Source organism: Furipterus horrens, unplaced genomic scaffold (genome assembly GCF_987537825.1).
Source record: "Furipterus horrens unplaced genomic scaffold, mFurHor1.1.pri manual_scaffold_6, whole genome shotgun sequence".
Lineage (NCBI taxonomy): Eukaryota > Metazoa > Chordata > Mammalia > Chiroptera > Furipteridae > Furipterus > Furipterus horrens.
In genome coordinates, this window is record NW_028327176.1 from 44,791,055 (window position 1) to 44,809,821 (window position 18,767).

General features: G+C 34.3%; 1 protein-coding gene across 6 annotated transcripts in view; it reads right to left on the bottom strand.

Annotated features, from left to right (window-relative positions):
- PELI1 (pellino E3 ubiquitin protein ligase 1) overlaps nucleotides 1–18,767 on the bottom strand; it is a 60,396-nt gene that overhangs the window by 25,844 nt on the left and 15,785 nt on the right. The window contains exon 1 of one of the 6 annotated variants that reach the window (XM_090281389.1): nucleotides 4,112–4,227. The exons of 3 other annotated variants lie outside the window; for them this stretch is intronic. The gene's annotated coding sequence lies outside the window, so the exon portion shown is untranslated. Of the gene's footprint in view, nucleotides 1–1,406; nucleotides 1,503–3,027; nucleotides 3,225–4,111; nucleotides 4,228–18,767 lie in introns of those variants that run through there. 2 more of the 6 variants (XM_090281388.1, XM_090281390.1) reach the window with 2 other exon arrangements.

Here is an 18,767-nt window from a genome sequence, read left to right on the forward strand (position 1 = left end):
CATCTAATAAGAGTTCTAGTTTTCTCTGGTTCATGAAAAGTTCTGAAAAGTAGCAGCTGATCTTTCTTTAACCAAATAATAATGTTTTCTCCATAAATTTTTATAGCAGTAATTTACAGCCCTGTGTGTGGGAGGCTAAGAACATCTATTTTTTAGCAGAGGGAATATTTCAAATCAGTATGGTATTCCTATTTAACTCTTCTCATTAGAAAAACAGTACATACATATAGCTGGGATATTTCTACAAATTTTCTCTCCACTTTAATGACTGTTGTATTTTCGCATTACAAATACCCCACTAGGTAAATTATGATCAATTTAAAATATGATCACAATTCACAATTTTTCTCTTGTCATTGACTTAACTTCCATTTTATACATATATAAGAGTGAGTATTTCCTTCTCAAAATAGATTAGAAAATAATTTTTAAAAAAATTATTGGGCAACATGTCAGTATTCTTAACAAAAAGACTGTTTTTCATTAATTTCCTATAGAAAGAAAACATTCTCAATTATATCTTTTCTTTTAATAAAAATAAGACTCAAGAAAAAAAACAAAACAACAACATTGCTGGGAACTATCATCATTCATTTTTTAGCAGAAAGAGCACCCTCTCCTGTCCCCATAAATTACCAGATCTAAAAGTATTAAGTCTCTTCCCACTGTATCAAAGAACAACAAAATATTCAGGTAGAAACATTAGTTAAAATCCTTATAAAGCAAGACTCTTTAATATTTTTAAAAATTCTATTTTTTTCCTACCTTGTGAAAATGTTTAAATAGTAGATTGAAATTATCCCAAAGGCACAGATCTCTCTGAGAGTAACCCAGGAGAAGATTTATGGTTAAAAAAAAAAAAAAAAAAAGTAAAAAGAACCCAACAACCCTAGATTCCAAATAAACCAAAATACACTGGCAGGACCATCATTCAGGCTACTAAACAATTTCCTTCAGAGAACAATATAATTCTCAAATTTAACAACATTCAAAAGAAAACAACAGACAACATTAAGTTCCAAAGCATGTAAAACACACACACACAAATACTGCAAACTTGGGATTGGAAAACTATCACAAATGAAGAGTTTTCAGTTCTGCTGACAGGCAATAAACACCGTTATTTTTCTTATGCTTTCTTTAAGACTGATGGGAGATGAGACTAACGGTGTAAAGCCTCCCTAAAAATACAAAAGCCTTGGAGCTTGAGATTTATTCAACCTTTTCCCTAAAATGGAAGGAAATACAATTCATACATAACACACTTCTAAAGCTGAATGTGAAAATATGTTAAACAATTAAATATGAATGATCTGATTATAATCCAAATCATTCCTTTTACAAATTTACCTTAAGCCTGAAGCACTGACAGTGTTATCCTTAAAATTAAGCCAGAGAACACCTACCTCTTTATTCCATCGCTATCACAAGCTAGACAACCGACCTTCTCACCAGAGCATAAAATCCAGATAGTATTTAAAGCATCTCCCAACTACACCTGGAATCACATACTGAATAGATGTCTGCTCAATGTTCTTTCACTTAAGCATCTCATAATGTGTGTGGGTGAGCCTGTGTTATGCAAAATAGGTAAACACTATAATTCTAGATTCTATTGGCTGAAGTGAGAATTCACTTCTCTCTCACTTCCTCCTTAAGGAAGTCTGTGACCCAAAAGGGAAGAAACGGAAGTAAGCAGAAAGCACAGAACAATTTTTAACACAGGCTTATTTTCAAATTATTGAATTAGGTGTTTTAAAAGGGATTATTCTATTCCTTAAAAGGCTGACTTAATTAACTATATTAATGCTCTATAAATGTCAGAAGTATAGCTACGACACTAATCTACCTTTTCATGATAGCGTTAATAGCCTATTTTAACAGATTTAATATAATATTGTTAAGAAACACTATATTTAAAAGAAAAAAAGAATCAATAATTCATATATGAAGAAAGAGTACCCTTTCAGCACCACCAAATGAGTCAGATTTTTTGGTTTTGTTATAAAACACTATATATCTCAGGCATAAGAATAGGTGAAAATTCAAACCACATTTTCAATTGATTATACTTGTTTATTCCTAGCTTTATACTTTAAAATAAATCAGATTCATTAGCTGCTCATGAACTTGGAGAAATGAGAGCAGTACCCACAGGTGAGCTGGGAATATATAAGCTTCATCAAAGACCTACTTTAGATGATCCTATTTGTAAGCTTCATTTGAGTAGTTCCTACCTGCTACTCCACATTATCCTATACCTTCTCTTAAGGAACGTGTTTTCTTATGGTGAAGGGTTGTGCAAGAAACTAGTCTATTCTTCTACACAGCCAAAGGTGAACTTGCTTTGTGCCTAATTACATTTAAGACATTTTTAAAACATGCTAAATTAAGTCATAAGAGTAAATGCTAATTCATGCCTGTTCAATAAGCTGCATATGCAAATCATCTATGACAGTGATTTTCAACCTTTTCCATCTTATGGCACACATAAACTAATTACTAAAATTCTGTGGCACGCCAAAAAATATACTTTTTGCTGATCTGACCAAAAAATAGATATAATTTTGATTGATTAAAAAAAAATTAATTACCTACTCTTTTTGTTCCAAAGTGACTTTTCAAAATACCAGATGTCTATACTTTATAAGAATTAACCAATCAAACACAACCTTATTATGCGACATAACCAATAAGATGCAATTCTATTATATGACCTATATATTTATGGTTCAAGAGGACATTCACACTGTATGGCTATTGTTGTGTTGGCTGTTGGTCTCTTTTTGTTTGACAATCAAAGGGAAAACTGGTTAATGCCTCTGACTAAATAGTTATGTACAGTATTGCATATTTTAAAAATTCTTGCAGCACACCGGTTGAAAATTGCTGATCTATACCACCCACCCATTAAACACACTCAATTTGAGTCTAGGGGTGGATATTCTCTTATATAAAAATAGTTTTGGGGTCCGAAGTCTAAAATATCTCGTCACCCAATGCCTTGGTGCAAGATGAACAACTCACCCTTTAACTTCACAACAGCAAGCTTAATCTGTTGCTTCCCAGCACTCCACAGCTGTGTCACATTCCCTGAAGCTGTTCTTCAGGAAATCTGCATAATGTTTTTTTTGCTTGTTCTGCTGGCAGCAGGCCTAAGTAGGCTACTGTGACATAAATCAGCTCAGGTATCCTTCTTTTGTGGAACATAAATACACATCCAGTCCAGGAAACTATCCACACAAATGATCTGGGCATATTCTAAGATCTTGCTCTTTGGTGAGCCTGCCTTGGTCATGTGATTCTAGTCTGATGAAACTGCTCAAGAAGCCGGACATGACAGGTCCAATACTCATACTAAATAGAACGTAGCTGTGACTATGCCACAACAAAACCCAAGGACCTGCCAATCTTTAGACCAACACACTGACTCTCTTATTACTTGTGGGAGTGTATTTCTTGCTCAACTCCTAGGGCAACCAAGGTATCAATAGCTCATATGAACTACCTTAATGATTAAGAAGAGCAATAAGAGTATAAAGATTCCTTATGTATATCAAGCTCTGTTTATACAAAATAAGGGAATATAAAATAATCTAAGGGAATATATTTTTCTTAAAGAGCTCTAAGACGTGAACTATTTTTATAATAGGACAAAGACTCATATTCTTAAGAGAGATATAATATTTTTAAGCTTCTTTCCCAACCTGAATTGATTTTTTTAAAGAACATTCTTTCTTTTTGCTTTTCACATATGCTGTATTTACAATGATGTCTGATTAATAATACCATGGAGGCCAGTCAAATACAAAACCAAAACTTTAATGAGCTTTCTTGGCTGGTGGGAATCAGTTACCAAACTTGAACAAATGAACCTGCATCTAAATGACCCTTTCCTCTATTCTCTCATATCTGGCTTGGCTCACAGGTGTCTTAAAACTCCCTTGTCTTCATCTACAATGCCCAAACTTCTGGGAATTAACTCAGTAGAGGCCAGGGACCAATGATACACTTCCAATACCCTGAAAATGTTAAAAAATCATTCCAGAAAAAAACTAAAACAAAACAAAACAAAAACAAACAAAAAAAACCCCAATGAAGTGCAACTTACCTCACAAATTTTAGGCCTGTTCAGTTGTTTTTCTTTTGTTTTTCTTATGTTCCTATTTTTCCTATTTAGTTGTAGCCTAGGTTTTGATTTCACCCTTGGTCACAACTGACCTCCTAGAGCTTGCGTCTTTTCTAAGGATCTCTGAATACTTATAAGGAAGCAAGGAAGCACTCATTCCTCAGTCCCTTTGCTTCTAGCCACACCCACAGCAGGTGTGTAAATTATTTCATCCTTTAGTCGCACCTCACTGGTGACACTTAGGTCATGTTCCTCTAACCAGAAAGGCAAACTCACACAGAAGGCATTTGTTATTCGACAGTAATTCTTTCCTGAATATCTATATGTGTCCAGGTTTTTACTTGCCCAATCAATCTAAATCCAATCCTTTTGAGGAAAGGTATATTGCAGACTAAGATTTTCCAACAAGACAAAATTCTTCTTTGTTGGGGCAGGAAAAAGAAGGAAAAAAAAATCACTGGTTTTACTGTATCAAATTACATTTTAAAGCTGGAAAGAGCCTTCAAGAATATCCTCTTCAACTTGTTCTACTTTCCTTTCAATTCCCTCATTTTTATAGATGAGGAAAAATATCTATAACCAGAGAGGGTAAGTTATTTGAGGAATGTCATAGAGCTAAGCAGTGGAGCTAGTAAATAGACCTGTCTGACTTTTATTCTACTTTCCTTAGTTTTGGAGGCAATACTACAAACACTAAAGAACAGAGCAGTCAGCCAACAAGTAACTCATACCTCACATTATGTAAGTACAATATTATCATATGAGATGGCCAAATCTTCACTTCTGCCTTTATTCTTTGTTGTGTGTTATAATAATTTTATACCAGAAAGAGAAGGCTGAAAATTAGACAAATAAAAGAGATAACTGGCATATCATGGAGATTTGTTTCTTTTTGCTCACCAGAGAGGCCATGCCTTCCAGAACTAGCTGTTCACACTTCCACTTTGTGGGCTTTGCTAACAAGTCTCCTTAATCAAAACAAAGAAATCTAAATACCAAAAGTTCTATCACACAGAGGGCCTGAATAGATACTTCCCCAAAGAGAACATATGAAAAGATGCTCAACATCACTAATCATCAGAGAAATGCAAATTAAAGCCACAATGAGATATCACCTTGTATCTGTCAGAATATGTCAATAAATCAACAAACAACAAGCATTGGTAAGGATGTAAAGCCCTCATGCACTGTTGGTAGAAATGAAGATTGGTGCAGCCACTATGGAAAACAGTATTGAGGGGCCTCAAAAAATTAAAACTGTAGCTGCCTTATGACCCAGTGATTCCACTGTTGGGTATATATCTCAAGAAACCCAAAACACTAATTCAAAAGAATATATAAACTTCTATGTTCACTGCAGCGTTATCTATAATAGCCAAGATATGAAAGCAATCCAAGTGCCCATCAATAAAACAAATGGATAAAAAAGTTGTGGTAAATATACATACAATGGATTATTACTCAGCCATAAAAAGAAGGAAATCTCAACATTTGAAACAGTATGGATGGACCTAGAGGGTATTATGCTAAGTAAAATAAGTCAGTCAGAGAAAGACAAATCCCATGTGATTTCATTTATATGTGAGACCTAAAAACAAAACAAGCAAACAAAATTGAAACAGACTTAACAGATATAGAGAACAGACTGATGGTTGCCAGAGGGGAAGGGGGTTGGAGAGCTGGGTGAAAATGGTGAAGGGATTAAGTACAAACTGGTAGTTATAAAACAGTCACAGGGATGTAAAGTACAGCTTAGGGAATATAGTCAATAATACTATAATGACCTGTGTATGGTGCCATGTAGGTACTGGAAATATCAAGGGGACAACTTTGTAAAGTTTATAATTGTCTGACTACTATATTATACACCTGAAACTAATACAAAATAATACTGAATGTAAGCTCTAATGGAAAGCAAATTTTAAAAAAAGAAAGAAAAAGTAGTGCCATTGATAACCCACAGAATGGGAAAAATATTTGCAAATTACCTATCTAATACAGATAAATCTGTATCTAGATACAAATATATAGACTCTCAAAATCAAATAATAAAAAAATAAATAACCCAATTAAAAACTGGTAAAGGATCTGGACAGACATTTCTCCAAAGAAGAAATACAAATAGCCAATAAGTACATGAAAAAATCAGAGAAGGAAAACTCTGATTCCAAAAAACCTCCGCTGCCTTGCGGCATACCTCTTCAGGGGAAAGGCTAAGGGTGTAAACCCCGACAGAAAATCCGGAGCCGGAGTCCCTAAGGCGGTTTGACGTTGTAGTCAACACCGGCAACTCCTGCGGCGCACCTGAAGCCAAGCTGTATTGACTCCGTCTTTCCCTTGGACCCTTCAGCTGCAAAGAGAGGGGGGGTCTGCTGCATGGGCAACAGCAGACCCTCCATATCACCCTGCCCAGGCTCTGTAGCTTCAGCTTCACTGGAGAGGACACTCCAGCGTCATCGCAAGATGTCGATTCAACACGGGAGGAGACAGATACCGTGTCACTCCCGAGTCGGACTGCACAACCATTCTCGGCGGTGCAGATAGACTCTTAAGAAGCTACACCATCGTCTCTCGAGACGGACGGCTGCCGACGACATGAAAAAATACTCAACATCATTAGCCATTAGGGAAATGCAAATCGAAGTACAATGAGATACACTTCACATCCCCCAGGATGGCTATAATCAAAAAGGCAGATAATGACAAGTATTGGCAAGGATGTAGAAAAGTTGGAATCTCGAGGGAGAAGAGTCGAATGGTGCAGTCACTTTGTAAAACAGTCTGGCAGTCCCTCAAAGATTACACATAAAGTTATCACATGACCCAGGAATTCTACTCCCAAGTGAAATGAAAACATATGTCTACATAAAGACTTGTGCACAAATGTTCATAGTGCACATTACTCATAAAAGCCAAAAAGTGGAAACAATCCAAATATCCATCAACTGATGAATGAATAAACAAAATGCGGTATACCCACACAATAGAATATTTGGCAATAAAAAAGGAATAAAATACTGATACATGCTACAACATGGATGAACTTAGAAAACATTATGCTATGTGAAAGAAGTCAGTCACAAAGGACTATACATTGTATTACTTCATTTATACAAAATGTCCAAAATAGGCAAATACAGAAAGTAAGATCAGTGGTTGCCTAGGGCTGGGTTGAGGGGTAAGGACAGGGCAGATCGGAGAGTGACAGCTAAAGGCTATAGGGTTTCTTTTTCAGGTGACAAAAATGTTCTAAAATTGATTGTAATGATGGTTGCACAATTCTGTGACTATACCAAAAACCACTTAAATGTACACTTTAAGTGGGTGAAGTGTGTGGTATATAAATTATATCTCAATAAGACTGTTATAATAAATAAAGCATTAACCACATTAAAAAAATACCTGCCATAAACTCAAGATCACTGGATGTGGGCATACAACTGGAATTCAAATACTTATTTTTTTTTAAGAACAAAAGATCAGAAAAACTTATGTAGCTGTAGAACTAGCATAAATTTTAAAGGTCTAGATATTGTATACTTCTTCTAAAACCAGAGGAACTGAGGGAATAATCATTTGAAAATTCTATAAGATATATAAGTTTTCACAGAGCTGAAGACTTTCCCAAATCAACTGCTTTTTGTACCAGAAATCACAAAATTCACAATTAGGGTTGGAATTTTTAATCTCATATTCGGTTTCAATCTAGCTTTAATTGTAGACATGGATTTCTGCTTTAGCTGATATCTTGCATCACTTTCAATAAATGGAATTGAGGGGTGTTTTCTCTTAACACTAATCAATTAATCAATTCTCTGGCACCAACTGGGTGTCAAACAATTCAATTTTGACACTATCTGTATTTAGATACCGTAAGTTAAAGGGCTCAGTCCCTTACTTCTGACAACTCGCTATAAATCAAGAATTCCCCTGCCCCGTTCATGTTCCATAATTACTAGCACAGCTCACACAATTCAGAAAAACACTTTACTTAATGTTTTTCTTTTATTATAAAGGGAAATATCTTACAGTCCTATCTGGCTCAACGACTAAAGAGTTAAAAAAAAACCTACTATTGATATTTATAGTTTACGAGATGGTATCTCTCCACAACAGATTATGAAGGGCAACTCTTCTTCCAATATTCTAGATTAGTACTCCCCATTAAACGTTTATTAATGACTTCTTCTACTAACAATAGCAACTGTGGGCCTCCCTTGCAGTTTAATTAATTTATTGGAGCAATTTTCAAACTGAGGGCTGTAGTCTTCCTAATTTTAATTCTGTGCATCTAGAGTCAATAAATAATGCAATTACTACTAATCCAACAAATATTAGTGATCATTTACTACAGTGCCAGAAATTATGGGAGTATTCAAACTAATGCAAAACATGTGATTCTCTACACCACCACTCACTTACTTACAGTTATGGGAAAAAAAGGGTGAATCAATTAACCCAACCCAAATCAGTACAGAACAGGTACCATATTAAAGCAAAAGACCATAGGTACTATAAGACTCCAAAAAAACTGTTACTACTTTAGTTGAAGAGGATCCAGGAAAAGCTTCATAGAAGAAGGGGTATCTGAGTCAGGCCCTGGGTAACAAACTAGATTTTGATAAGTGGAGAAAAGGCATTTTAGGTGTTAGAAATGACATACACAAAGATAAAAAAAGGCAAGGGGAAAAAACATACTGTGTGCTTACGAAAGGAAAAAGGAAGTAGGTTCCCTGGAGTGAAGGGTTTGGTTAGAAGATCAGTAAACAGTGAGTCTGTCGAAATCAAGGGCTATGTCTCTAAGCTCAGTGTGTAGGAGCAAGCACCAAATAAATGTTTCATAACTGAATGAGATGCAGCTGAAAGGGAAAGAAGTGCCTGATATAGTAGGCCTTAAGACCCAGGGTAGAGATCGAACTTTACTCTGGAGTCAATCAAAAGCCTGTACCCAAGGTGTCAGAGAGGGAAAGAAAACAAACATGTATTATCCACTATGTAGCAGGTACTAAGAACTTTACTTTGTTAAACTCAATCTTTACAACTGTCTTATGACAGATAAGGAAATCAGGCTAAAGAAATTTGTTCAAGGTTATTTAGACATAATGTGGCAAAAGCTGAGCCCTGAATTTAAGCATGAGTCTTTTCTACCATTCTACACAGCAAAAGTCAATCAAACCAGGGCCAGAAGATGTCTAGCAACAATGTCTAGGTTAAATTTAATGTATTCTATCAAATTAAAACTTTTAGCCTCTATTACTGCATTACGGTAAAATTGATTATTGCCAAATTTGGGTGGAATGTTGGGATAGTCTGACTGAAAATATAGGCTGTGGTAGACACATAAAATTCACTTTAGGGATTCTTAGGAAGTCATCTGAGAGTTACTGTTCCCAAAGATTAAAAATGAGCTAAGAGAAGTTAATCTGAAGATGGAGAGAAAGCTATTGTGTGGGCCAAAAAGATTGTTAATTTTTGGTAAGATGGCTCTAGTAGCACTTAGTTGTCTTTACCTTTATTCAAAACAATTTTGTGAGACTGTATTGTGACAGCTTCATATCAGTGTGCATTTAAAAAAACCATAAGCATGGGTGAATTTCTGTGTAGCCATTTAAATATTGAAGACAGAAGAAAATAACATTTTTGGAATATTGTGCTTTATTATTTCAAGAAAGGTAAAAACAAACGTAGCAAAGATGCAAAAAAGGACTTGTGCAAGTGTATGGAGGAGGAGCTGTGACTGATCAAATGTGTCAAAAGTGGTTTGCAAAGTTTCATGCTGGAGGTTTCTTGCTGGATGATGCTGCACTGTAGGGTAGACCAGTTGAAGTTGATAGCAATCAAATCGAGACATTGAGAACAATCAATATTATACCACGTGAGAGATAGCTGACATAATCAAAATATTCAAATCAATAAAGTTACTGGTGAAAATGAAAAATGTGTCTTTTATTTTATGGAAAAAACCATATGGACTTTTTTGGCCAACCCAATATATGTAAAATGCATTATGACCAAACGGATGATGTAAGCCATAGAAGCCCACAAAAAACACAGGAAGCATAGCATGGCTTCTTTTTCTAGTTATTTATTCTCCTCACATGTCTTGGTAATTCCTTTACTGTTTAGATTTGAAAATCTATATTGATGAATACAGATGGCTAGTGTGGACTCCCCTCAGCATTTGGGTATGTTGTTCAATTTCTTCCAGAGTGAAGGCTCTTTCCCTAAGGAAGATAGGAGACCATCAGTCAGATATGGGTTTGTTTCTCTCCTTTTCCTCAGTTTGAATGGATCAGGAACAGAGCGGTAATGTGGCTCTCTCCTGAGTGAGACAGGTGACACACACAGTTCTGGAAGGTAGGTATGTAAAAGAAGTAATAAATTGTATATAAAGCTGGAGAATGCTTATTAAACTATTTAAAGCTAGCCAGGCCAAAACTGACCAAAGAGAATCTTCATTTGATGCTGAATATGGTTTGCACATTTTTAGGTACTGAGAAGCAGGACAAACTTGACTAAGGATGAATTTACCTTTAGGGATAAGGAGCTAGGTGGGGAGGTCTGGAAGAAAACTAAAGAAACTATTAATAAATTATGATTTTTAATATTTGTAAACCAAAATATAAAACCTCACTTAAAATGCAGTTCAATGTAAACAAAAAGTATGACAAATATCTTTCCCCTTTATATCTTGACAATAGAGAAAATGAAAAATTTGTAGGGAGACTATGCTTTAGGAAATTATGACATCACAGTAATGTTTCTTAAACAATGTTCAGTCAGTTAGTGAGGTGTTTAGCATGGATGGATTTGATTTGTCTTGGAAGTGGATGCCTTCTAGAACTTTGTTGAGTTAAAAATATATTCATTTAATGCTGTTTTAACTGTTTTTCTCAAACTTTCTTTTCAGTGAGCCCTTGACTGCAACAACCGCCATTTGCTAACCTTGTTATCGAAGGATTACTATACCTGCTAGGAGGAACTAACCTGGAAAAGCTAGATGTCTGCTTCAGTTAACATTTGAAAATCAGAATTTAGCTTCCTCTAATTATATCTGTTAGGACTGACCACTAGACAGGAATAGATCTTTTCTTCAAACTGGTTTTCCACATTAACTTGTCTTTTTTTCTCTATCAATCACCTCAGATAAAACAAGCTCTTCCTATTCATATAATTTGGAATCTATATTCTATACTGTAAATACCTGAAAAAAAAGGAATGCTGTTAAATCAAGTAGCCATCTAACTAATTTCAGCACAGGTTAAGATTGGGTAAATTAAAAAAAAGTTTTCTTCACACTCAAAACTGAGAACCTATTTATATCAAAATGAGACACAAAGGTGTGGGAGTGTAGACACAAAGGTAAAGGGTGGGGGTGTTGTTTTAAAGCCCAGAAAAATAATACGGCCTTATCTTGAAATTACTAAAATTGATGTTAGTTCAGTAGACATTTATGGAGTGCCTTATTATGTACTTACGCTAAGAGTTAAACAGATTAAATGAGAAATATTCTTATCTTAACAGAGCTATTAAAGTTAAGAACCCCCCATTTTTCTGAGACTTCCTGTTTTAATAAGTCTTTTAAACAAGTGATTAGATTTGCAATGTACTTTTTCAAAGTACATATATATTTTCATTGCCATGAACATCTTTTTTTTCCTGTCCCACTTAAGAAAAAGTTTTAAACAGGAGCTTAAAAATTTCTTAAAATTTTACATTTTAACCGAAGTTACAGACTGAGTTGAACTAATGTAACATCCATAGAGTTCTTTTTTATTTCTTCATTTATTTTTATGTTATTCTTTCATTATTTGTCCTAATTATATATCTTTCCTTTACTGAGTTTTATTGTAAAGTATACAAGAGTATGTTTAAACTTTTATAGATCTTTGAATTTCATGTAGCTTAAACTTCTCATCAAGGACCTCCTCTATTAATTATTTTCATGTATTAACATTTGTCAAAATATTGGGTTTTATTTAAGCTAACATGATTATTTTTCATAATAGAAATAAACAAGATTCACTTTGGCTGGTGTGGTTCTGTGGATTGAGTGCCAGCCTGCGAACCAAAGGGTTGCCAGTTTGATTTCCAGTCAGGGCACATGCCTGGATTGCGGGCCAGGTCCCCAGCTGGGGACACGAGAGTGGCAACCACACAATGATGTTTCTTTCCCTCCCTCTCTCTCTTTCTCCCCTCTCTCCCTCCCTCTCTCTCTAAAAAATAAATGTAAAAAATCTTAAAAAAAAAAAAAAAAAGGAAATAAACAAGATTCTAATTTACATATTGTTCTTCCTCTTTGAGGCCGTCAGATATAAAATTGCTGATATTTGAATCTATACATTTGTTGGGGTTTTTATTGTTGTTTGTATACCTTTAACCATAGAATCTATTGCTGTGTGTACTGAGCCACGTATCTACAAGGACAAATAGCAAAAGCATTCTATTCAAAGTAAATCAATCAGGTTATTCACACATTTATTGAACACTTGCCAACAGCTCTTTTTTGGGTATCAGTAAAAAGCAATCTTATAATAAAGGTTTATTTTATTTTTTAAAAAGCCAAGGTTCTCAAATTCACTGTGTTACTTTGCAACTCTTGCTTCACTTTCCTTCAACATTGTGTAGGTGGAAGAAAGAAACCAAGACATTCAGAACAAAATGTGAAGTCAAGGGAAATTTTTAGACAGCAATAAATTGTGAAAATGACTTAAACTTACTGTTGGAACAACCTTTTATAGAGAAATATAAAGGTAAAGCACTTTAATATACCCTTGACATTCAATTAAAAAATACTAGGCCCATTATACCATAAATTCAGATCTTATTTGTTCAAACTAATTTGGATTCTTTTTTCATATAAATAATACTTCAATAAACTGCAATTAAAATAGGTTTTGTCTAATTGCTATTCTTAATACTTTTTTGGTGATTATGAAAAATGTTCTTCAGTAAATATTTAGACTATTTATAAATTTTCCAAGATCACTCACTTAAAGTCACACTGTATTTTGGAAGGTCCACTTTAAATGGACAATCTTATATTTGAAAAATGCACTAATACCTATATTGGAACCAAGCAAATAAATACATTGCTGATTCTAAAAGATGTAGAATACACTTAACTGCTAATATTGATGATTCGTACAAAGTCACAGAAATTTCATTAATGACTCTAATGTTAATCTACCACTGTCTAAGGTAATGCATATACTATTAAGTTTTTATTCAAATCACTGATTACCTCCCTAAAGGTTGGAAACGTTATAATTTTTGTTAGAAATAATTCTCAACTCTTAATTATACTACTAATTATTGTGGTGACTGAAATAGAAAGCTCCCATTTGACATGTCCTAATAAGCCCTATTACTCTTGACTTTTAAATTTTAAGCTACGTGTCTTCTGGGTCCACAATTCATATTCCTTCCAACTTTTCCCCTAACTTAAAGTGACATGGTTGTCCCTGTCTATGTCACATATACCACATTTTTTTTTGGGGGGGGGGAGAAAAATGAGACTGAATATATAATAAATGTTCGCTAAACAGTAATTGTTTTAATATTGTTACTATTTACCTGTAAAAGAGTCTGCTAATATTTCAAAGTCCATTTTATGTCTTCTCAAACCAGGAAGTCTTTCTTATCCCCTAACCTCTTATCCTTATATCCAGCTTTGCATTACAGTTATGTATATGACCTTGTGCTATCTCCTACTAAAGCTGAAAACTCTTCAAAGAAAACTTTGTCTTGCTCATTTTGCAGCACTTAATAATAAAGAAAAAGAAGATGTTAAATATATATTTAAGATAGATCTTACAAAGTCTTTACTTTTATTTGGTGTCTAAAACATAAATATTTCTATGATATCAAGACATTTAAAAGAAAAATACTGAAAAGTTTTAAAGACTATAGAATGTTAAATATCTTATAGGGACAGACATACTCATATATATATATATTAATATAACAAAAATAGAAGGAGCTATCTGATTATATTAGACTAAAATGTTAAGTATCATTTTCTATTTGATTTCATATTTTTTGTATTAGGAACAGTAACCCCACAAAAGGTGTCTTATTTTCCTTTTCAGTAAAAATTGAGCTTTTGTTTTCATAAATCAATATATAAAGCCTTGTTAGTGGCCCTCATCACCCTTTACCCCCCTACTCTATCTCTCCCAAGACCCTGAGTATCTAGAACAGAACTTTATATTTCATGGTTCTTTATACATTTATTGGTCCAAAAGCCCAATTTGCTTAAAGACATTAAAGTGTTAACCTAGAAAAACATGTTAACCCACAAAAACACTGCCTTATATCACAGAACTATCAACAAATTTGATTACTATAGCTAATAGGAAAATCAGTATTATGGTCTTCGTTAAAGCAGTGCCAAATGTTATATTGCTATAGTATTCTCAGAGCTCTTCAGAAGTGAAAAGTCGTAGCAATTCTCATTTATATATTCCCTTAAAACAGTAATTTGGAAGTGAATTCATACAAATTCCAAATTATCACTGAACACTAAAAACAGCCACAACGACAACAATAAAACTGGTCTTTCCTAGTTCAGTGCTAACCCTTAAAATGGAAAAGGAAAACACTATCAAGTGTTAAGGACACCTACTTTTTGCTGCCCAGCAAACATGCACGCTTCCTGTGGAATAATGGTATCTTCATTTCCGTTTCTGGAAATAATTTTTATGTAACTGGTTGGAGTTGACTACGAACTCAAACTTGATGGCTGGGCTTTGGCTCAATCCCAGTCAGAGCTTCCCATTCCCCTCCTACGAGGGGAAAGGACCAGTCTAAGCCAATGAGATACAGTGAGACTTTTGCTGGGGCTCTTAGGAAAATGAGGGTCACCTAACCTGGACCAGTTTACTACACAAACCAATAGGCCTTTTTCCCAGTTAAGCCAGTTTGAGTGGAATCTTATTGTTGCGTAGTCTTAACTGATAGAAACATTATTTTAAGTGTATTTGCTTCCGAAAGAGTAAATACACTAGGTCACATAATTTAGTTCCAAAAACAAGGTAAAAAGAGACTCTTCCTGTATAGATGATTCTGGTTTTTCAAGTCCACTCTTCCTCAAGAACACCTTCCTGATAAATCAAAGGCTACAAGACTTTATCTTTTGCCTTTATACTGTCTTAATATGCATTTTTTTTTTTTTTGCCACAAATGAGTAAGAATAAAACATCAACAATGAAAAAAAGAAATAACAAGTTGTAGGGGAAAGGCAAATCATCTATAGAAGCTGTAAATAATAACCAGATTGCTTTTTTACTAAAGGCCTAAATGAGAGCCAGAGACTAAGCTTATGAAATTAAGCAAATTCAACTACATACAGACTCTAATACAAAAATACGGAAATATTAAAATCAAAGTTCCTACTCAAAAAGCAGGTAATAAAATTAAAATTCAAAGGAAAATTCCTTGGGAAATTGAAACACTTTAAACTTTTAAAAATGGACAAATCACTATACAATTTCTAAAGAGATAACATTTAAACATATCAAACATTATTTATTTTAGGCACTCTATGTGAATATGTCATGCACTGAGCCCCCAAGTCATGCTGAAAATGTTTAGAAAAAGAAGACTTAACAAGAGTATGTAAATCACAACTAGAGACACAAGTAATATAAGGTATGCAGAACTTCCATTTTCTAGGGGTTTTGGTAACTTAACTGCTAACTAGAAAGGGAGAAAAACAAACAATGCACATAGAATAAAATGGAATTAAGATGTATATCCTTATGCTTCTCAGATGATACTGAAAGTCATTTTAAAATACCAGGTGTGAACGCTGGATGAATTACAATACTCTTCTGATCACAAGGAGACCATTAATAATGGAGTCTGTGTGCAGGAGGATGAGATAAATTGTAAGTGAAATAAAGTAAAATAGAGAGGTTAAGGGAGTTCTGGAGTCAGACTGTCTATGTTTGTCTCCTAGCACTGTCATTTGATAGCTGTGAGACTTAGACCAACTTTACTAAGGTTCCTTATTTGTAAACCTAAGATAATAATATTAACATGTATGCAGTGCTTATCATAAATGGTGCCAGGCATTTTACAGAGATCTTTACAATTAATTCTTTAACTCCTAATAATGTTCTTAGGAGGTAAATATTATCATCTCTGTTTTATAGATGAAGAAACTGAGGCCTAGATCATTAAATCACCTGAGTTCACACATCTAATAAATTGTACGGCTGGCATCTGGTATAGAAATCTGAGAAGTCTTTATTAAGACTCTATAATTATAATCATTACAGGCTATTACTTTTCACTAATATAATATTACCTCTCTCAAGAGTTGTTACGAAAACTAAGTATCTAGCACCTAATAGTAGCTCTGATAGTCAATTTCTATTTACTTGAATATTTATATTATCAATTATTTCAAAATGACTTCGTTAGTATGAAAACTATTTCCTGTTAAACAGAATTTTGGGGTAAGGGGAACAATGCTTGAAATAATTTTTATGATGGGTAATAAATCACTCTTCAAAAACTTCTGTAGTCTGGTACTTTTTTAAAAAAAATAATTTGTTTGTTTATTTATTTATTTTTAGAGAGAGAGGAAAGGAGAAAGAGAGGGAGAGAAACATCACTGTGTGGTTGCCTCTCACTCATGCCCCCATCTGGGGACCTGACGTGCAACCTAGTTATGTGCCCTGACTGGGAATTGAACCAGTGACACTTGGTAGTCTGGTACTTTTGAGGCTCCCATGAATTTGACCTTGATCATGGGAATTTTAGGTACCTTTGAGATATCCACGGGAAGAGTTAGAGATATTTACACAGGGTGGGACAAAAGGAGGTTTACAGTTGTGGGTACATGAAACAGAGTTTATTCTTGTATTATTATTTATTAATTACAGTATTATTTTTCATACAAACAACTATAAACCTACTTCTGCCCCACTTTGTATATACAGGAAATATAAACCTGGAAAACTTCAACTTACAGATGAAATCAGCCAGGTAAAGCGTATAGAGAAAAGAAGAGAGCCTAAGATTAAGTCATGAGGAATTCAAAAGTTTAGTTATCTGAAAGGGCAAAGCCGCAGCAACTACTAAAATAAAAAAATCATAGCATCAAGGTGTTGGTGTATAGTATCCTGGAAGTGAAGAACGTTTCAAAAAGTAGAAAACAATGTGGTCAACAATGTCAAATGCTGCTGAGAGGTCAAGTAAGATGACTACTGAAAAAGTGCCGGATTTTGCAGTATGGAGATAATTAGTGATCTCCACAGCTATTTCAAAGAAATAAAATAGTAATAATTTTATTTTGAGCATACTTACATATCTTTTTATCAAGAAAAGTAAGCAAGCACTTGAGATATATTGATAATTATACTGGATCTCCCTTCCTACTATCTGCAGCTCCCATAATGCCCATCCACCAGGGGCATTATTAGTGAGGTATTCCATAATGAAACTATGGTCTAAGTGCATTTTCCTGATTGCCAGTTAAGCACTGTATTGGCACTAGGAAGACAATAAAAAACAATATTTGGTTCCTGTCCATGGGAAACTTATATAAGAAATTTAATGTCAATGTAGTATGATAAAAGTAGTGTCTGGACCTTATGAGATCTTATACTCATTCCAGTTCAGGGGGTGGAGTCAGACCTCTTCTGGACAAACAATATCCACTCACTCATTTTCTGAGCAGCTCCTATGTACAGTCTATGCTAGATCATAGGAACACAAAACCAAAAAGCTTTGATATCTATACCCATGTAGCTCATTATTTAGTGAAATGTGTCCAGATGTTAAAAGAAATTCTAATAATTGTACAATGTGATAACCAAATGATAGTAAAAAGGCCTAAGACCTTAACCTAAACCTGGAAAAGTTGAAGAAGTCTCTAAAGAAGAATAATATTCACAATAGGCTTTGAAGGATGAAGTGGCATTTATTCCAGAAGAACATATGCAAAGGCTCAGAACTGTTGATAACAGTAATAATTTCATTATGACTTAAGCACAGTAATGAAGGGAAGCTGAGGAAGAAGCTAGAAAGGTAAATTAGGGTCAAAAGATCAACTGTTTAAAGACTTTATAAGCCAAGAGAGAATTTGTTACAGATCTTATATGAAATGGGGAACCAGACAGGGGACTGACATAACTACATTTATTTTTTCATATTCTCAAACTTGACAAACTAAACTTATAAGTCCACCCCTGGTTCCAACCTGTCCTACCCCTAATCTTTCTGCTTTAGTAAATGGCACCACTATTTACCTAGTAATTGCTCATACTAGAAACCTGGAAGTTCTTAATACCGCCTTCTCATCCTTCACATCCTGTCCATCACTGTGTCCTAGCACTTCACTTCTAAAACATACTCACCTCCCCCACCTCAGTGTCTTTGCTCATGCTGTAACCTCAGCCTGGAACATGCTCTTTGCTTAGCTGTCTCCTTCTCATTCTTGAGATAGTAGCTTAAGTATTCAAATATTAAGAACTGCTTTCTCTGACCATCCAATATAATCCTGTTATTCTTTCATAGCACCTTGTTCTGATTTACTTGTTTTTAGTATCTATCTCTATCCCTAGTGATTTTCTTTTTTTTTTTTTCCAGATTTAATGTGTTTTATTGATTAAAATATTACATTTGT